This window comes from Mauremys mutica, chromosome 11 (assembly GCF_020497125.1).
Source record: "Mauremys mutica isolate MM-2020 ecotype Southern chromosome 11, ASM2049712v1, whole genome shotgun sequence".
In the NCBI taxonomy this organism is placed as follows: Eukaryota; Metazoa; Chordata; order Testudines; family Geoemydidae; genus Mauremys; species Mauremys mutica.
The window spans coordinates 72493518-72515754 of record NC_059082.1 but is presented as its reverse complement, the minus strand read 5'-3'; the positions used below and the strand labels follow the sequence as shown (position 1 = coordinate 72515754).

The 22237-nt window shown below is 44.0% G+C and overlaps 1 long non-coding RNA gene across 1 annotated transcript; it reads right to left on the bottom strand.

Moving 5' to 3' along the window:
• Positions 1 to 385: 385 nt before the first annotated feature.
• LOC123344737 lies at positions 386 to 9623 on the bottom strand. The gene is made up of 5 exons (XR_006572640.1): positions 9562 to 9623; positions 8543 to 8639; positions 7342 to 7533; positions 3350 to 3448; positions 386 to 1035 (listed from the first exon to the last, which is right to left on the bottom strand). It is a non-coding gene; the product is annotated as an uncharacterized LOC123344737 (long non-coding RNA).
• Positions 9624 to 22237: the final 12614 nt, after the last annotated feature.

Sequence of the window (22237 nt, the reverse complement as noted above, 5' to 3'; positions counted from 1 at the left end):
TTTATTGCTCCCTCATTGATTTGTTCCTTAGAAGCAAATGAAAGCATTTCAGAGAAATAAATATATAAAATAAAGCAGAGAGGCAATCTGCATGTAAATCAGCATTAGTCATTGACATTTGAGACTTGACAATAAGCCATCTCAGTCCCAGCTGTCCCTGCAAAAGCTGATCCCTTTTGTAAGACGGAGAACACTGAAAGCAAATAGAACCCAGAATGAATTTAGATAAGATACAGCCCCTCTTTAGCTTGAAGTTTTTTCTAAAGCTTCCTTTGTTCTTTAGCACCCAAGAATACTTTCTACCTAATGTCAATGTCAATGTCAATTTTTCTTTTGTCACTTTCCTCCCCACTAATGCGGTTTCCCTAAAAGTCTCACTTAAGTCATTTAAGAATATATTTTCTCAGATATCTGGTTGCAGTTCAATAGAATGTTCCTTATGTGGTGCATTAAAACAGGCTCGGAATCTGCTGCTGCTGTTAAAGCTACTAAGGATAAACTATTGTATTGTTCTGATTGTATTGTTATATCATTTATTTTACTTTAACAGTTCTAGCTCTGTACAAAAAATTCCCAAAATGTGGAATATTTTCTATTTCAGGTACTGTGATAGAAAAAAATCAAAATAGGTTTGGATTTACAAAATGAATATTATTGGAGCTTATGAATGGTTTTGTATAGGACTAAAACTATGTTATTTGGACAAGCCAAATGACTTACCTGTTAGTACAAAGAAACTGTACTGAAGACACAGTATGAGATATGACCTTGTGACTCTTCTTTCTCAGCCCAGCAGGAAATGGAAACTTGGAATGCCAGAGGAAATTGTGGCTAGCGTTTCACTCATACATTCTTATGGCTACTTGGGGAAGGTCACCCCAAAATCATGATATAGTTTCCTCTTCTGGCCACCAGAGGAAGCCTTGCATTTACACAGAACATGTGTAGCTGACAAAGTCCATGACAGTGCATGTACTTAGGCTGGTTCATCACTTCCTTAGTCACTCAGGATGGAGAGAGATCTTTGGGCTTGTTCTAAATCAGTTATCCAAGGCAAAGGAAAAATCACTATTGATGCATATATCCTAAAGTTCCAGTCTCTCATTTAAAGTGCTCAGAATCATCATGACATCCTACAGAGTGTGAGAACAATGTATTTCCCCAATACCCCACTTAATCCTCAATTACATAATTCAGTACATGGTGAGTAGCTCCAATAATCCAATTCCTCCAATGGCGGTTCATCCAGATGGAATAAAGTATCAGGGGGTAGCTCCGTTAGTCTGTATCCACAAAAGCAACAAGAAGTCTGGCGGCACCTTAAAGACTAACGGATTTATTTGGGCATAAGCTTTCGTGGGTAAAAAACCCACTTCTTCAGATGGAATAATAACTGACTATGATTTCCATACTCACATTGAATAGTATCCCTCTCCAGAAGACATCCCATTGACTTCACTGGGATTGCTTGTGGAGTACAATATTATGAGTAAGGGTATCTTAATCTGGCCCTGATTCACTTCTTCTTTAGGACTTTTTTTCAACTAGGCAGGGGTACTTGGGTTGGGTTTCTAACCCAGGGTTGTGTGGGGGATGTTGATCATATCATAGAGGCCCAACTCACATTACTCCTGGGGGAATTCTGCACCACTGTGCATGTGCAGAATTTATGTCTCCCACAGATTTCTTTGCTTCCCCGCAGAAAAATGACTTTCTGATGGGGGAGCAAATGGAAGCCACAAAAGCGGTCATATGACCCTCCACAGCAGTATGTTTTGGATGCCCAGGGCAGCTGTCAGAGAGGTAACTCACTGTGGGGCAGGGGGTGGGACTAGGGAAGACCTAGCTGATGGCTCCTACCCTGCGCCAGGCTCAGCTGCTAGTCCTGGCTGGGCTGGGGAGAACAGGACTTTCTCTTCCTCTGCACAGCATCTGGGGATGGGTCAGACCCTACCCCGGCTTCCTGCACCCATCACTCCTCAGCTGCGGAGGGAGGGATCTGTGTACAGGGGCTCCCCCATCCACCCAATCCCCATGAATCCAGACCCCCTCATACCCAGACCCTCCCACTGAGCCTCACCCCCAACACTTGGAACCCCCCCCCAATGAGCCCCACTCCCCATGCACCTGGGCCACCCTGATGAGCCATCTGCACCCAGATGCCCACCTCACCAAGCCCAAACCAGCTGCACCTGGATCTCCACCCCACTGAGCCCCACTCCCCCAGCATCTGGATGCCCCCCGCAACTGAGCCCACCACAACCACCTTCATCTGGACCCCCCTGCAGAGTCCCATTACCATTGCACACAGAACCCCCACTCCCAACAAGCCCCTGTACATCCAGATCCCCCTCCCCCTGCACCCAGATCCCCTACTGAGCCGCCTGCACCTGGATTGCCCCACACTGAACCCTCTCAACCCACACCTGGATCCCCCCACACTAAGCCTCTCCACACTTGGATCCTGCCTGCCTACACCTGGTGCTCCTGGCATGGAGGGGCAGAGCCCTGGGGTGTTTCTGGGGCAGGCCCGGTCCTTGCACTGTGTCAGGGTTGGGTGCAGCCTCACTGCTGAGTCTGTCTCCTGGGGGTAGCGGGAGCTGCCCAGTTATCTCCCACCTCTGTGCAGCCAATGGCTTGTGCTCCCCAATGCCAGGCTGGAGCCGTCACATTTATTTGACAAATACAATTTGTAGAATTTAGCAGAATTTTAAAATATTGTACGCAGATTTTAAATTTTTGGGTGCAGAATTTTTATTTTTTTGGTGCAGAATGTGCTGAGGAGTATCACATGAAAGACATACGGGGCTAACTGCACGGAGATCCTTGCAAGATTAGGGCCTATGTTATGTTCCTCGACTTACTTTCTTATCTTTAGAGATCAGAGCATATTATAAAAATAAATAATGGATCAAATACCTTAATAAGAACCTGAAGGACTACTAATGTGGTATGAATTTAAAAATAGCAGCAATGTTTGGATTGCTAAACAGAACTGTGAGGTTATGGGAGAATGAAACCATTGATTTTCTTTTGACAGAAACAAGTCAGATTCATTTTAGGATGTTAGCCTTAACTGTGCATGAGTTTTATAAGCTTAACCTGTGCTAGTCAGCTATGAGCACAGTGGTTGAGTCTAAATACAAATATGGGAATAGCCCACTTCACACCATATAGAACCCAACTGAATATGTTCTGACTCAAGCTTTAGATTCAGTGGCCCTGGTCCACTGTTGTGCTGAACTTCATGCGGTTGTTTACAGCAAGATAAACTGAATGCAAAACCCTGCCATTCTTCCTGGATAGTAAAATCAAAGTTGAAACAATCTGGCCTTTACAAAACACTCACAAAGGGAAGGCGATTGCAGGATACTTGATGTTTGAAAACCTGCTGAAGATAGCACTGACAGTTCCCAGTGGGTGATGTCTACACTCTTATTCATGCAATCTGTAGAATAAAGGCGCAGGGAACAAATGAATGTTACATTTTGAAATCTTTAGCAGTCACAAGGCAACATCTTCACCCACCCCCCACCTTCCCTCCATTTTGGAGTCTTTCACTATTTCTTAATAAGCAACCGTTAGGACATCCAACTCACTCAGGAACTCTCTCCCTCTCCCCTATTATTTTTTCGAGGACATTGGGGCCCCCCATGGACTGCTTTTCCATAGCAAAAGTTCAATATAAAAGACAAAGTTAGACTGTAAATTCTTTGGAACAGAGACTATCATTAGCCTAACACAGTGGAGTGTTAGGCTAATGACAGTTAGACTAGCACAATGGCATCCTGGTTCATGACTAGGATTAGTCATGATAATAATAATAGTACTAATAACGTGAAGCATTGCACACCAACATTGCTAGAAAATGTTAGAAGTGGGTGGAAATTAACCTTAAAAACATATGATTGTCTCTGGCTTTTCTGTGGGTGTAGTGTTAGCACAATGCCATATCCACACCTCAAGTCCCATCAAACAGAAAGAACGACCCAATGTGGGAAATACCATGAAAAATGGGTTTTCTGGAGCATTTTAAATCACGAGAAAAAAGGAGGTTAGTGCTCTGGGATAGAAATGTTGTTCCAGACATAGGGAGAGGCACGGAGTAATGTAGTAAAATGCGAGAACGGGAGCTGGAAGGCTAGCATCATCGGTGGAATGAAGAAGGAGAAGAAAGAAACTAGAGTAAAGTTACAGGCTAGGGCAGAGTCCTCAAAGCTGAGGACGAGAACCTTAAGTATAAATCAGTAGGCAATGGAGAGCCAGCAGAAGGATTCAAATAGGGGAGTAGTGTGACCCTTGCGGTGGGCAAGGAAGATAATTTGGGCTGGACTGGAAGAGAAGAAGAGGCAAAGTGAGAGGTAACCAAAGCTTGTATAATTGTGTTAGCTGAAAGGAACTGCCACCACCAGTGATGTTAATCTCATATATGAATATAGTTGGTTGAAATTTTAAAAATTTGGATACAATTTCAAATTGATTAAAAAAAACCAGGAAAAAATTAATGAACTTTCTGCAATTTTTTTTTCCTATTTTCGACCGGCTAGCCAGCTGGTCAACAATTTTCAAATTTTAAATTTAAAAACAAAAATGAATTTCTTGTGTGGAAATTTTCATGATTTTCCCTCCTCTCCCTACCATTTTCAACCAGTTTCATATCTGAAGGAAGAGACCACAACAACAGAAGTACTGTAATTTGCTGTGTTTTAGCTAAAACTCGCTACATTGCTATCTTTGCTAGAACCACAACTGGTGAAAAACGGGGGAAATGATTTTCAAGACCAATTTTCCAAACAGCACTCTCTACAACAAACATTTTTTGCTAAATGGGCATTTTTCATCCTCTTTGGCTGCAGCCGGTGGCTTAGCACCTGTGTGAAACTAACTATATAACTTTACCAATTAATGAGAAGCTCTGATCATCACTTTGCCTTTATACTGGATGCTGCCCACTTCTGCAGGAGCATACTTTCACCTATCAGTCCCAAAGATGTAGCATATAAATTAAGGGACTCTCATGTCGGAACCTGTAGAGAGATCCTGCAATCCTTTTCTTCATTCTGCGCCGCCCAGAAAGACATACACCTGTAGTCATAGATCCCTGACACTGTAGCAAGGAACCATAAGGAAATTTTTTAGCAAAGTTTTGCCAGTGTTAGCAACTGATACATTGCCATCTGTTAGACTGATTCCCTTTCCTGTTCTTTTCCTCTTGGGGCATTTCTAAAAGCAGCTATATCTGGTTTACTGTAGCTGTGCAATTAACTGATAACTAATGGTTTTCCAGTTAATGGTTAATGCTGGAGACCTCACCGTAAACTCTCATACAGCAAAATGGCCTGTTTAACTCTGTGCCATAATCTGTTGGTTTATCCCCGGGTAAAGAAGAGACTTGTAATGATGATAAAGGGCTCAATTGTAATGAATATAATATTGAGACTTCAGGACACAGGCAAAATCTGTACTTCTCCTGGACTCTTTAGCTTTCATACTAGTCAAAACAGTCTGTGATGTCACCACACAGGGTCTTGGTAAGTCTTGGCCTGGACCAAACAATCAGATCTGACTGCTGGCTTGACTAGAAATAGCATATTCCTATCTTATGTAGGAACATCAGTATACTACACACACACAAAGAGACTCCTTTCCATCTCTCTCAGGCCTGGCTCTCTGTTGTCCTGTCCCTTGTTTAATTATTTACACAAGTGCACCATGAGTATAACATACTACCTTTCTGGTCTGGTAGCCTCTTATATTCACTTTGCACTGGTTCACAAGACTACAGAAGGTGCAAGATAATGGAAAAATCAGGGCCATCTCGTCTTTACTGTGACCTTCAAGTTTCTTTCACGTTCATATATATTACTTTTAAATTGCCTTTTTAATTTGCGTTACAAACTTTAAAAAGTATAGTTTAAACACCTTGGATGCCATTCCTTTGAATCATCTCTGTGTTACATTATGCAAGACTCTAATATAGTTGTCCTTCAGACTGATTTAATCAGGCATCTAACGTTACAGTGACATCAGAACTGATTTCTGGGGCTATAAAGATAAAGAGACAAGAACAGAACATGACTTGTGCTGAAGAGGAGCAAATTATAGCACCTTCTAGAATGCTTCGGGCACTTATTCTAGCTAGTCACATGCATGAAATCTATCTTATCATGTCTGACCCGCTGCAGGACTTGGTACATGAAATATCAAAAGGATTTTGTTCCAAAGTTGGCAAATAAAAACTTCACTGAGATCCCCATTATGAACTGTCTAACTCAAACAGAGAAGCTTCTTGTGTTGGTTTAGATTGCTTATATCCACAACTTTAACTTTTCCTAATTCTGCTGATGTGCATACGATAATGCTTCTCAAAAGGCAGAATCTAGATTGTTTAATGCCTAGTCAATGGACCCTGTCACTTCAAAGAAGAACCAGTACTTGGGAAAATAACAAAAATGTTTACTTTAGGACTGGGAAAAGAAAGTTACTTTTGTTGTTGACTCTTTATCCCATCACCCTTCTTGTACCAGTTCCTTCTCTGCTCTTATAATCCTTCATGGTTAGGTGCTCACCTGCTACTAATAAGAAAATATAACAGATGGACAAGGTAGCTTGGGATGTACACACAATGAATACGGAACTGTCCTCCCTCCGCTCTTTCTCATTTCTGCCTCTTTCAACAGCCACACACCTGTGTCTTATTGGCAGTGCAGTTGGTTGCACTGTGAGAAGATGGTCTCTGAACCAGATGAAGAGGAAGTGGAAGGAAGCGTGATGATGTCTGAGCATTCTTTGGAATGAGCACAACAATGACAGATGGACTCAGGAGCATAAATACGAACAGTCCTAGGGATGTTGGAACATAATTTCTGAGCAGAATTTGGGCAGTGAAACAAATTACGACGTTTGTTCTCAACTCTGATTTAAATTAAATGATTTTTGAAGATGACAAATGAACAGAGAAAAGCTGTGAAAGGTGCTGATTTGTTTGGCTCAATGTGCATTTTGTGGAGAAAATTGACAAGTACCTTGTTGCAGAATTGTTCTTAGTGTATAAGAGGGTAGTCAGTGGCATAGACAACTTTTTTCTGTGCGATGGGACTAGAGTTAAAAAAATATAAAATAATAGCTGCTGAATATGGTTTGTACACTATTTAATTACTGTCGCAGAGACAGTTCCCTGATAATTCAGTTTGTTCTCTTCAAACCGGGAGGGAGATAGCCATCTGATGGTCTCAGCTGCTTGGAGACGCTCTCTTTCCCCCAGAATATCAGATGCCTTTGGTAGCCAGGGCCACATTGAATGTATCTCCTGCAACAGGCTCTGACTTCTCTCTTCCCTACCTCTGGCTGGGAAATAGCTCAGCAGGGTCTCCATTTCTTGTGAAGAGGAATTCTGTGTGACCTGACCGTGTTTCTCCCACTCCTTTTGCAGCTAAACTGGCTGTTTCCCTTCTTCTCTGATGAGGGTGATGGATTCTCTCTCTCCTCTCTTTGTGCACCTGGACTTTTTTTTTAGGTGACAAATCTGAGGATCTGTCTCAAATTGAGGTGTAAATAGAGGAGGAACAAATTGATAAATTAAACCATAAGTCACCAGCCAAGAGTTCTGAAGGAACTCAGCTATGAAATTGCAGAACTACTAACTCTGGTATGTAACCTATCACTTCAATCAGCCTCTGTAGGAGATGACTGGAGAATAGCTTTTTAAAAAAGGCTCTGGAGGCGATCCTGGCAATTACAGACCAGTAAACCTAACTTTAATACCAAGGAAATTTGTTGAAACTATAGTAAAGAAAACTATGGTTTGACGAACCATGTGTTCGTCAAACACATGGACGAACATGGTATTTTGGGGAAGAATCACCAGTCTATTAGAATTTTTTGAGGATATTAACAAGTATGTGGACAAGAGGGGTATAGTGTATGTGGACTTCCAGAAAGCCTTTGTCAATGTATTTGGTGAATTGAAAATTTGAAAAAAAATTGTTTCATGTCAAACAAAACATCCTGTTTAATTTTGATTTTGAGCATTTTTACCCTTATATATTTTTTTAAAAAGTTAAAGGAAATTTCTAAATGAAAAGTGCTTTTGAATTAAAACATTTCATTTGAGAAATGTCAAAATTAAACATTTCAATTTTTTTGGAATTTGGTTGTTCTTTTTTTGTTTGTTAATTGTTTTTGTTTGTTTGTTTTTTGCTTTAACTCAAACACTTCTGTGAAATTGGCACAAATTCATAAAATATGTGTCATTTAATCTGTGCTTTTTTGCCAAAAAAAAAAATACAACAACTTTCAGTCAAAAACTACTTTTCATTAAGCACACAAATGAAGCTTTCACACAGTCTGGTTTCCCTAACTGGGAAAAGGCTCAAGACAAATTTCAGAGGCATCAAGCTTATTTGTGTCACCCTGATGAAGTTTATATTCTTCAAAAGACCACAGACAACAGTGATGACATGCTAAGTTTTCAGTACTCTCTGAAGAAAGAAGAAACCAGGAAGAAACTATTAAAAATACTAAGTAGTATATATTATCTTACCTGACAAGGACTTGCACTACGAAGCTATTATGCTGAAAATATGCCTTGAAGTGGAGAGGTTGATTGCAAATGCTTTGTTTGCAGACAGAATATGATTCTGAAAAAGAGTCAAGACAAAATCTCAAATCCAGTTATTCCGAGTGAGATAATGGAAATAATGGCTCTTAAAATCAAAAGAGATATTTCTGCGAAAATTTCTAGAAACTAGTATACTATTATAGTAGGTGAAACAAAAGACTTCAACAAAGAGCAAGTGGCTTTATGCCTGCAGTAAGTGGATTATGATATGAATGTTCATGAAGAGTTAATTGCATTGTACAATGCAGCCTGTACCCCAGCAGAGGTAATCATATCAGTAGATAGGTTATTGAACCTAAATCTGAGGACCAACAACTGTCATGTACAATGATATGATGATGCTGCTCATACAGAAGGCTTAGTATCAATGTGTAGCAACCAGAGTATAACAGGAGGAACTATGAGCTACATATGCTCATTGCTAGGACACACTTTGAGGCTGACATGGCAGCTCACTTCGGAACTAACCATATCATAAGAACTTAAGAATGGTTATACTGGGTCAGACCAATGGCCCATCCAGCTCTGACAGTGGCCAATGCCAGATGCTTCAGAGGGAATGAACAGAACAGGGCAATTATTGAGTGATCCACCCCCCATCTTTCAGTCCCAACATCTGGCAGTCAGAGGCTTAGGGACACACAGAGCATGGGTCTGTATCCCTGACCATCTGGGCTAGCGGTTTACAAAATCACAAAATTATTTTTGTAAAAATCGTCCACATGAAATGCTATATTTCAGGACCTAAAGTATGAAGTGGTAAGAATAGCAGCAGGTATTCATGTCTTCTGTCCAATAGATAGGATCTCCATGCAGAAGCATTGGAGTCAGTTTCTGAGAAATTCCCTATACTCTGTGTGCAACTTGAGATTTTGTGGAAGATCCTCAAATGTGAGCTCGAATTGGTGGCATAGCAGCTCAAATGTAAAAGTTTAACTTACTTTTTGTCTACCATCTTGAGGTCATTTTGACTTAGTTCAATACCAATCTGTCCAAAACTCTGCAAAAGAGCACATAGAAACTTGGAATTCCTGATACACAGGAAAATTTCACATTAAAACAAAAATGTTCTGATTCACAATGAAAACAAATATTTATTAAATTTTCCATAAACCGGAAATTCCAAAGAAAAATTTTCAGTTTTGGCAAATTTTCTTTTCAGAATTTTAGGTTTTGGATTTGGAATTTTGGTTTGGAATTCTGAGTTTTCGTTACATGGCTTTTTACCATACAATACCTTGTATTCATCAGTATGTGGTCAGCTTTGGTAACAAGGTGTGTACAAAACTGCCAGCACATATTTTAAGACATCTGACAGCAGAAAGTCTAATGACCAATTAACAATTTGGAAAACTTCCCACATGCTGATGGAGGCTCCTTCCAAACATTTTTCCCCCTTCAGGTTTGCAGAGCTTTTGTAAGAGGTTTTCATCCAGACAATATCTTTTAATGCTGACTGATGATATATTGCCAGAAAGTGAAGGAAACAATATTGTGTTCAAATTACAAGTTCTCACATGCATATCACAGGTTGGTTACATCAGCTGTTGGCAAGAAGACAGAAATAGTTATTGGGCTCCTGTTGAGCTGCAGGAAGATTAGTTTTCATCGTTCATGTGATAGTATAATGTGGTGTATTTGTAAAAGCAAGTTACAGCAGGATTCCTGGAGCACACAGAAAATGAGATTTTTAGATGGATTTAAAACATTTCAGTGACCTCCAGTGGAAAATTGAAAAGTATGTGTTCTGATACATTTTCGGTAAGACACACCTGATAAAACTAATGTCTGGGATGTGGTTATACACTGACACAGATAAGATTATGCAGTGGGAAAAATTTAACAGAAAAATCCAAAGAGAATACTGAGTTTATTTCCATGGGTAAATAATTGCAGCTAATGTCTGCTGAATGTAAACTACCAGTTTAACAAGCAGTACCAATTCATACATTTGAATGGATTTTTAACAGAGTCCAGCTTCATGAGTAAGGAGAGGATATGATTCTTCTATTCTCAGTGGTATCTCAGACATGTGCCTCAACGATTTATAGTTGGCTGCCTTAATCAGTGCTCCAAGCACTATGGGAAAGTGCCCAGGCAGCAAGCCAGATCATGCAAAAGTGCATGCTAATTTGGCTTCTTGCTCAGCATTCACAGTTCTCAGAGTGCTTATGTTCAAACTGAACTCCACTATAGACTTTCTACCAAGGTCACTGTGGACTTTCGGTGATCGCCATAGAGTTAAATAGTTTCTAAATCCACCACTGCAACACAGTCATTCTAACACTGGAATTCCAATCAACTGGTATATAAGCCACACTATTTTTACCAGCATCCCTGTTCATTAGAACTTAGAATATTTATGCCCTCTTTCTAAAGTGCTTTTAACCATGACATCCAAGTGCTTTTAGGCAAAATTAGAAATGCATAGGCCCTGATTCCCCACTGCCGCACCCCTTGTGTAGTCATTTACAACTGAGCAAATTGTGTGAAAAATGCTACCAGCAGTGTAGGTGAATGGAGAATTTTAATTCGATAGCATTTTAGACTCACTTTACCCAGACGGAAATAACTAATTCAGATCCTTAATCTACACCGCTACCCCAGTGGTTAGTATAAGCACTGCTGCTACCAAACTACTACACATATTGAAGCAATTGAAAACAAGACAAAGCCAAATTAACTAAATGCTACATTCAATATAAACATTTCCTATCATACTCTGAAACTCACCAAACGCTGTCTCTGGCGTACTTCCAAGGGCAAAGAATTCCAGACATAGAAACCCTCAACTGAGAAACCTAGAGACATTTTGGTGGAGTTCATTTAGTTGAACACAAGAGACTGGTAGCTACAGCATCCAGCAAATCTCAACTATGGTGATAACATGGCAGGTGTCAGGCAGACTTTGAAGAAACTACATACCAGATTGTTCAGGGCTTCAAAGGCGATCAGCCATGAACAGCGATGCGTTTCTTTGCCTACTCCATGCATTCAGTGAATCTGGGCTGCCAGGGGTAGAGAGGAGGCCAATAGGGGGCAGAGTTGCAGTGCAGTCCGCTCTCCATAGCATGCTCCTTTCAGAACCAGCTAGATTTTCATGCAGAAATCTGTGCAGGAGTTAATGCAGCAGTAGCGAAAGAAGAAAGAGGAAGGACACATTAAATGGCAGCACGGCTTGTAACTGTGCCATGCTGCCAAGGGAGGCAAATAGGACCCCTCAGAGCAGCATCAGAGAGCAGCATTTACACATGGAAGCCCTGAGGAACTAGCCAAATGTAAAGTTAATAGTTTTGTTATTGTGTACATAAAAGAAACACTTGTCTTACTCCAAGCCACCTAAAATGCTATAGTTGGTAATGTATATAGTACTAGGTAATGTATGTCAAATATTAAATGAAAATACAAATATAGATTCTAAAAAGATGTCCCACATTCTTAAGGGTTGTGTTCTGTTATCAACTTCTGTTAGAGGTGACCCAGCCTTGAACTATCTACTACCAAAAGACTGAGCAAACCAATGGGCCATGACATGCTCAGAAGGCCTGACTCCAGAAGGTAGTAATTTTTGCAGTGATATTGCCACACCAGCTGTTTAGCAATTCTGACATTGCAGCATTACTTGCAAGAGTACTTACTTCTGATTGGAGATGTGGCATATCGTGCGCTGAAGATTTACACAATACAAAATTCCACACAGGTATTTTGAGAATCAGGCCTGCAGTAAGTGTGATTTACACTAAAGGCACGTTACCCTGCCAGAGTGGTGTCAAGGGGCTTTAGGGTAAATAAGAACAATAGCCCCCAGTCTCCTTGTCTAACCTCAGGGACATAATCTTGTATTTTCATTTTTTTGTCGGAGGAAAATAAACATCCAACAAATAACACGGTGACTGACATTTGCATAGGAGCGAATCAGAGTGTACATTATACCACAGTCTTGGAGAGTTTAATGTTTAAAGATTTGTCTTCCTACAGTGTGTGACTCTACAGACTGGACAGCTTGTATCATAGTGAGCTTCCATCCTGATGAGAGACACCCAAATCAAAACTTAGCACCATGCGCTGGTCTCCAGTAGGTCACAAACACCCAATACAAATCTTGATGAAATCCAAGACCTTAGGTATGTGGTATTATTTTATCTGGGCTTTCTTTCTTGTGACTCTCTGACTTACAGACAGGAACAGTTACTTACACAAGTATTACCACTGGAGTCAGTGGATTACCTGTATAAGTAAATATTCACCAATGTGAGTATGGATTGTATGATCCAGACCACAGTGTCTAAAGGACTCATGGCATGGCTGTGTCATCTTGGCTTACTCTTCTAGTGTGAAAATGTATGAGAAATAAGAAAACACCCACTTTGTTTTAGATAATGGAAGTATCATTTACCAGTGAGCTGGAGGCTTGGATTAAAAGCTTTGATTGACAGGGAGCTGATCATCCTCACACTCTATTACTACAAGAGAGTCTATTCGTTAGTATTTCAGGCATGATCTGAGGTTGTGCCTGTTAGCCTAGGTGTTAGAAATGACAGTAATGTTATTCTGACAGGCTGTGACTTTATAAGTGTTTAGCTGAAAGGTTAGTTTAGGCTCCGGTGTTAGAGCTGACAGGAATGATATTCCCATAGACTCTGACATTAGAAGTTTGGAACTGGTAATCTAAAGCGAGGGGAGTGCACAAGGTGAGGGCAAGAATTCCCCTGGTCCCAGGGCTGGGGTGGGGAGAGCAAGGTCCTTTGGCCTAGGGCGGCGGGAGCTGACAGTTCCTCTGGCCTTGGGTCCTCAGCGGTGGAAGCTGACAGCTCCTCCAGCCCCAGGGCCGCAGAGGGTAAAGGTGACAGCTCGTCCAGCCCCAGGGCCCGGGGAGGGAGAGCGAGCGCCTCAGGCACGCTCACCCTTCACCGTGCAGAGGGGCTGCGACAGCCACTGCCACACCAACGCCATGGGCAGGAAGAGGAGAGCCAACATGACCCAAGACCGAGAGGGTCGGGTTGTCGCCGCACCCCAGACATGGCACTTGTAGTTGGGCCCTGTTGGATTTGGGTTGGGTTTCAGGGCTCTACTATTCAGGGGTAAAACACTGTAAGGCCTGGTCTACACTAGGACTTTAAATCAAATTTAGCAGCGTTAATTCGAACTAACCGCTCAACCGTCCACACCAGGAAGCCGTTTAATTCGACCTAGAGGGCTCTTTAGTTCGAATTCGGTACTCCACCCCGACGAGGGGAGTAACGCTAAATTCGACATGGCTATCTCGAATTAGGCTATGTGTGGATGCAAATCGAACTTAGTAGCTCCGGGAGCTATCCCACAGTGCACCGCTCTGTTGACGCTCTGGACAGCAGTCCAAGCTTGGATTCTCTGACCAGCCACACAGGAAACGACCCGGGAAAATTTGAATTCCTTTTCCTGTCTGGGCACTTTGAATCTGATGTCCTGGTTGGACATCGGGGCGAGCTCAGCAGCACCTACAACGATGCAGAGCTCTCCAGCAGAGGAGTCCATGCAATCCCAGAATAGAAAGAGGTCCCCAGCATGGACAGACCGGGAAGTCCTGGATCTGATCGGTGTGTGGGGCGAGGAGTCTGTGCTTTCAGAGCTGCGCTCCAACAAACGGAATGCAAAGACCTACGAGAAGGTCTCCAAAGCCATGGCACTCAGAGGATACAGCCGGGATACAACGCAGTGCCGCGTGAAAATCAAGGACCTGAGACAAGGCTACCAAAAAGTCAGAGCGGCAAACGGACGCTCCGGAGCCCAGCCCCAGACATGCCGCTTCTACGAGGCACTGCATGCCATTCTAGGTGGGTCTGCCACCACTGCCCACCAGTGACCGTGGACTCTGAGGATGGCATAGTGTCGACGGGCAGTTCCTCGGCGATGTTCGCCGATGGGGAAGATGAGGAAGGGTTTGTGGAGGACGACGCAGGCGACAGCGCTTACAATACCGCTTTCCCCGACAGCCAGGATCTCTTCATCACCCTCACAGAGATCCCCTACCAACCCTCCCCGGCCGTTAACCCGGACTCAGAATCAGGGGAAGGATCAGTCGGTAAGTGCTATAAACATGGAAACATTTATTTTTTAAAAAACAGGAATAAAAAATATATAAAAACTATATAAAAACTTTTCCCTATAAAACTATATAAAAAGAAGGTCCACACATATAGGGATGGAACAGTAATCCTCCTGGGACACTTCCACGAAGCTCTCGTAGAGGAGCTCGAAAAGTCTCCGCAGGAGGTTCCTGTGGAGAGGTGACTTATTTGGTGCTCCGTGGAAGCACACTCTTCCGCGCCAGGCCATCCTAACGTACAGTGGAATCATTGCCTCAACCAGCATGGCAGCATACGGTCCTGGTCTGTGCAGGGATTCTCGCAGCATCCTCTCTCTCTCTCTCCGAGTGACCCGCCTCAGGGTAATCTCGTTCGGCGACTGCTGCATCTAATTAGGGCAATTAGTGTACTGTTACTATTGTGAATGCTTGACTTTTACTTTGCATAGCAATTACCTTCGTTTAACAGCCACGTGTTGGAGGCCGCAGAGGAAAAGCATACAGTCATCTTTCCCGGGCACAGCCGCGAAGGGCTGGAACAGGGTCAGACTTTATGCTTTCCAGATTGCCTTCAGCGGGAGGGCACAGCTATCCATTAACTGTTAAGCAGCCTATAGTGTAGTGCTTACCAGGCCTGGCTGCTACACGGATTCAGCTGTACCGCCCCGCTTGTCCGATCTCCTGTGCAAGACCGCAGCCAATGAAAGCGTATTCCGAAATCTCGAACTTGTCCTGAGAGCTCGTGAGACTAGGTGCCCTGTATGGTCTTGTTCACAGAAACTGAGTAGACTGTGTTCAGTGTTCGCAAACATGTATCTTTTCAAGGAAATCACTTCCTTTTTCCCATCACACAGCTGCGGCTCTTTCACGAACTGCCCCGGCATCCCCCTCACAGAGGCTGGCGCAGATTAGGCGGCGAAAGAAAAAGACTAGGGACGACATGTTCTCGGAACTGATGGCCTGCTCCAGAGCCGAGGCGGCCGAGCAGAGACAGACCCTATGTCAGCACCAGCGCTCACACAGAGAACGGGAGGACAGGTAGCGGCAGGAGGACCAGCAGGCAACTCAAACGCTGCTTGGGCTAATGAGGGAGCAAACGGACACGCTCCGGCGCCTTGTGGATGTTCTGCAGGACCGCAGGCAGGAGCAGAGAGCCCCCCTGAACTGTATCTGCAACCGCCCTCCCCCGCCACAAAGTCCTGTCCCCCCCTCACCCAAAATCACAAGAAGGAGGGGCGCTAGGGGCCGTGAAAACTGTCACTCCACCCCAGCAGAGCGCTCATGTACCAAACAGCTCTCATGCCATAAATTTTGAGAAGTGCTTCCCTTCCTGGATCACCCAGTCCCAAATCCAAGTTTCATCCCCCCACTGTGTAGTTGAGTATTAAGAGTAGTTTGTTGTTATTCACTGTTTCCGTCACGTTTTCCTTGTCAGAAGACTTTGTGTGAAGGGGGGGGGGAGGGGTTTTTTAATTGCATAGGACAGCCTCCATTACCAGGGTACAGACTTGGGGGCAGGATCAACAGCAGGACACACACAGACTGCAGTCACTAGGCACCAGGGTCAGTCTGGGAGGTGTATGCTGTCCCGGGTCAGTCTGTGAGGTGTATGCTGCCCCAGGGTCCTAGCGCCTGCCATCCACAAATGGCAAGGCAGGCTGCCCTTACCATGCCCTTCCACCCTAGCCATGAGCCTCTCCGATGCCCTGAGCCCCAGCAAGAGCCCTCATCCACGGACACATACTCACCCTTCCCACACACCCCTCACCCCTTCCTACGCCCCAACCCCCAGCCCAGAGCCTGCATCCAAACTCCGTCCCAAAGACGGCACCCCTCACCCCTTCCTGCAAACCCACCCCTTCCTGCACACCCACCTGCAACCGTCCTCCCCCCAGAGACCGCTGTAGGAGCAGGAGCCTGTCATTCCTCTAGTGTAGAAGCGGTCTGTACATCAGTGCACACCGTACCCACCACAGTCTGCGTCCATGTTTCAACCCTTGAACAGGAATTCATAATTAAAGAAAACTTTGTTAATAATCAGTGTTCCATTAAATTTATTTTAAAACGTGTGTTGGAAGGAGGGAAACCTGGAGAACGGGGTATGTAACCGCAGATCGAAGTCAACAGTCACTGAAACAGGCTCAGGTTCAGCTTCTCTGTAAATCAACTGGAGAGTCATAGGTTACCCTGCTCTCCGAGGAACCTAGCTTTCAAAGCCTCCCAGATGCACAGCGCTTCCCGCTGGGATCTTCTATCGGCACGGCTGTCTGGCTGAGCGTAATCAGCAGCCAGGCGATTTGCCTCAACATCCCATCCGGACAAAAAGGTCTCCCCCTTGCTCTCACAGAGATTGTGGAGCACACAGCAAGCAGCAATAACAACGGGGATATTTTTTTCGCTGAGGTCCGAGCGAGTCAGTAAGCTCCGCCATCTCCCCTTGAGACGTCCGAAAGCATACTCCACCACCATTCTGCACTTGCTCAGCCGGTAGTTGAAGAGTTCCTTCTCACTGTCCAAGGCGCCTGTATAGGGCTTCATGAGCCAGGGCATTAGCGGGTAGGCTGGGTCCCCGAGGATCACTGTAGGCATCTGCACATCCCCAACCGTTATTTTGTGGTCCGGGAAGAAACTACCTGCCTGGAGGCGTTTAAACAGACCAGAGTTCCTGAACACACGCGCGTCATGAACCTGGCCCGGCCACCCGACGTAGATGTTGGTAAAACGTCCCCTATGGTCCACCAGTGCTTGCAGCACCATAGAAAAGTAGCCCTTTCGGTTAATGTACTGGCTGGCCTGGTGGGCTGGTCCCAGGATAGGGATGTGAGTCCCATCTATAGCCCCACCGCAGTTTGGGAATCCCATCGCGCCGAAGCCATCTATGACGACCTGGACGTTTCCTAGAGTCACTACCTTTGAGAGCAGTTGCTCAACGATTGCGTGGGCTACTTGAATCACAGCAAGCCCTACGGTAGATTTTCCCACGCCAAAGTGGTTCGCTACTGACCGGTAGCTGTCTGGCGTTGCAAGTTTCCAGAGGTCTATGGCCACTCACTTCTGCACAGTCAGGGCTGCTCGCATCCGGGTGTCCTGGCGCTTCAGGGCAGGGGACAGCAAGTCACAGAGTTCAAGGAAAGTGCCCTTACGCATCCTGAAGTTTCGCAGCCACTGTGATTCATCCCAGACCTGCAGCACTATGCGGTCCCACCAGTCCGTGCTTGTTTCCCGGGCCCAGAATCGCCGTTCCACACCATGAACTTGACCCATTGCCACCATGATCTCCACTGCGCGGCGTACCCTGCTTTGTGAGAGGTCTGCGCCACTCTGTGACTTCCTGTCCTCACCGCGCTGACGGAGCCTCCTCGCCCGATTTCTCAGCAGCTGACTGTGGAAGACGTGGACGATAAGGTGCGAGGAGTTGACAACGGCCATAAGTGCAGCGATGATCGCAGCGGGCTCCATGCTCGCAGTGCTGTGGCGTCCGCGCTGTAACCGACCAGAGAAGGGCGCGAACAGATTTCCCGCCGGCGCTTTCAGGGAGGGAGGGCGTGATTGACGGTTCAATGATGACAGTTACCCAAAACCACCCTTGACACATTTTTTCCCCCAGCAGGCATTGGGGGCTCTACCCAGCATTCCAATGGGCAGCGGGGACTGCGGGAACTGTGGGATAGCTTCCCACAGTGCACCGCTTCCAAAGTCGACGCTGGCCCCGTTACTGTGGACTCAGACAGTCGAATTAGTGTACTTAGTGTGGATACACAAATTCGACTTCATAAGGTCGATTCCACAAATTCGAGTTAAGTAGATTCGAAATAGTCTTGTAGTGTAGACGTACCCTAAGAGAGTCCCTTCTGCTTTCTTCAAGGTGGCCAATGTTTGCTGTGCTGCTACCCTCATCTCCAGACTCATCCCACGCATTCCATCTGCCTGGGAAGGTTCCAGGGAGGGGGGTGGGGTACAGTTGTGAATGGTGGGAGGTGGGGAATTGGTTGCATTATTAAAGTTTTAGCATTTATTAGTTAACCTTAACCCTTTCCTTCCCTCTGTGCCCTGTCCCCAGTAAAGTCTCCCTTTGGTATGTTGTTATTTTGGGGTGCAGCATTTCATTTGCTGGGGTTTGTATTATTGTATTTTGTTTGCTGCTGATATTCCTCATTATGAGAAGTAGTAGCAGTCATTTTCTTAAGGGAGAATACCCCTTGTATCCCAGGCACAAAGAGGTGCCACCTTGGGTGGAGGCACCAGATATTTCAACAAAGAACCTAGGATCCAACCCATGTGAGAAGCAGGTAGAAGCTACTCTGATGAGCAAGCACCAGAAGGGAGCCTTGAATCACACCTCAGGGGAAAGGCTTACATCTGGCAGCAGTCATCCTTCTTTATTCCTAGTATCTACACTGGAACAGCCGATGTCATTCACACAAAAGACAAAGACTGCTTGTTCCTGAGTTGCAAGCATAAGCAACCAACTCCCCCCACACACCAAAAAAACCCACAAAAAACCCACAAAACCAACAAGAACAGTTTACACTTACAGCAAAGCAGAAATCTGAATGATTTTTCTTATAGCTGCCACAAAAACATCCTTTTATAATTGGCTCCAAGTTCAACTTCATTCTTGTATATTCCACAGAGTGCTGCTCGTGCAATAAGACGGAAGCTGACTAGCAGGTTCTACGAACTACTGGGGTGCGGGGGAGCTGGTGAAAATTAGAAATCTGTGTCAGGAGGGATTTCAGAATTTGTTTTTATTCCCTTCAGGGAATCCAGGACATCTGCATTGCAAAACACTGTTTCCTGCAGAATAGGATCATGCAGACTCAGCAAAATTTCACTAGAACACAGAACTTTTCTGCTGATTACATTGTAAAACTTGCACTTTTTCTTGTGCTCCCCAAGGTAATTAGTAAACAGAATAGTGATTTTATTTTTCTGCTTGGCTGCTGAGCGAGCACACATGCTCAGGCTCTCTCTGCTTTAAAGTCTACTACGGCTTGAAAACTGGAGACTCGTAGGAGAACATTTTTAGACACTCTGTTGTTCATGTTCAGCAGTCAGAGTCACATGGTGAAAAATACTAACTTGCCTCCGGCAATTGCTTGAAAAGTTTTATTTCTTTTCTTTACCAATCGATATTCAGCTCCTTGGCTGGTGGAAATTGGTACTGAAGTCAATGGAGCTATGCTGATTTACAACAGCTAAGTATCCAGCTCTAATGCAGAATTCAAGAGACTAGGGATAGAAATTACTCAGCATGTCACAAATCTTTTAAAACTTTAACTCACCATAGAGCTAATGTTCAGATTAAATTAGAATCTGTGATACCACTAACAGTCCAGTCCTCCAAGGTACTGAGTCCCTCTCCTGCCATTGTCAGGATCGCCGCACTTCTCAGGATTGGGCCCTTATTGATAGCATCCTAACGTATTATCACATAAGTAGAGCCCTGAAAATCTGTGGATATCCACTTTATATCCGCGAATGTGGATATCCGCGGACCATGTTTGTGGAACGTAGCCTGGATGCGGATACAAATTTTGTATCTGCGCAGGGCTCTACACATAAGGTCATATGAGTAATGTAACTGGAGAGGACACAGCAAATGGTTTACTGGGACAATAAGTTAATAAGTTGCAAATGGGTGTCTGCAACAGACATAAGGGAGCAAATGCTTTGGAAATCTAGCATGCCATCAGCACACTTACATCGGCTTTCAAAACATGTACTGTACAGTAAAGGCCTTTAAAACATTTCCAGAGCCACCTGTATTTGTGGCGCCCACAAATCCCAGGAACAAAACAGTGGGTTCCATGCATGAAAAACTTCCCTGCACTACTTCCAAATCACAGATGCTGCAACGGTGTCCCTTACAAAGAAGAAAGGATCTTGTTATAATGTACTGTAGCTAATGGATGTAATACTAGAACAATGTGTTTGTGCTGCAATTAGTCTTATCAACCAATTAAAATCTTATTTGCTAAATATAGGTCAATTCAGAATATGGGAATGACTAACCTCATGGCCAAAGAACACAAAGTACACATTTAATTAGCAATTAAAGTTTTAACTAGTTTCAGTTTAACAGCTGTGTTTGTGTTATGCCATGGCTTGATACCATGTGATTCTATATTATTTGATGTAGGCACTGATTTATTTTAAAACAAAGGGAAGCAGGCCAGAAGCCAGAAAAACTAAGGGGCCAGGGATTTTTTATTTTTTATTTTTTTGCTTCTAAAATTAGGCCTGCCTGATTTTTGGTTTTAATCGACTGGGATATGAATAGAGCCAGATACAATATGTATCTGATCTGTGTGCCAATTTGCTCTGGATGTATGACAGGGAATTTATTATGATTAGTATTTATGTGAATCAAATAAAAATCACAAGGTGAACATGCACCCCTCCCGCATAAAGATTAAAAAAAGAGCTAACCAGTTTCTGTTGATCGGTGGTTTAAATACAGTGGTGGCCCTAAAAAAGTTTCCAATCAGTAGTGTACTGGGGGAAAAAAAGTGGGTAAACTGACAAATTAACTTCCATATTCCCCAAATCAAAAGTGGGTTAACTCCAAAACTAAACTCTATATTTGCGAAAGGAGAAGTCAGTAAACTCTATTTACCCATATTTACTCTCGAGTACACTACTGTTTCCAATTTTACCTAAAATAGACAAGATACATCAGTCTGCAATGTTTCCTTGAACAGCGGTGTACTCTCTATGGGCCATACGTTGTATCTGGTAGTTACCTAACTCCAGTATTTGCAATATACAAAGTTATCTAAGGCAATCAGCAAGGTTTTAAGGGGTGCCCCTGTAACTGACCAAAGAGGCTTTACGTCGACAAACATCATGAAACATTGTTGGAGCATCTTCAGCTGTAAACAAACAAGCAGCCACACACATGCACAGATGGGAGGATGGCTATGAGGGAGCAGGTGTGGATCATCCTTACCCCTAGTGAGTGTTTTGAGGTGTATGTGGATTCTGAGACATTCGGGAATTTTAGGGGCTGGATCACTTTCCCATTTTGTGCATGTGCCTATGTCTACACTATGAGCTTGGAGTGTGATCCCCTGCAGCAGAGAGAGAGAGAGAGAGAGAGAGAGAGTATGTGTGTGTTGAGTACCAACCTGCCTGAAACTGGTGAGTACATACTCAGCACGTCTACACCATGTCTTTGCTGCTGCTACCTGTGCAACTGCAGCTACACTATTATTTATACACTTGCTAGCTCGATAAGAACTAGTGCAAGTAACTAGCACAGGGACATCTCACCCCTGGCTTGTAGTGTAGAGATGGCCTCTATGTGTATGTGTACGTGTATGCATGAAAGACAAAGACACACACACACACACACACACACACACACACACCTCAAAGGATTGATCTGAAGGAAAATCTAGTACAGATTCTCCACTTGTATAAACTGTCAAAGCTCCATTAACTTCACTGGTGCTACTCTGATTTACCCCACTGAAAGGCTGGCTTTCACCAGTTGCAAATCATGAAACTTCCCGTTCCCTATCAGGTGTTTCCTTATAAAAGGAACACAT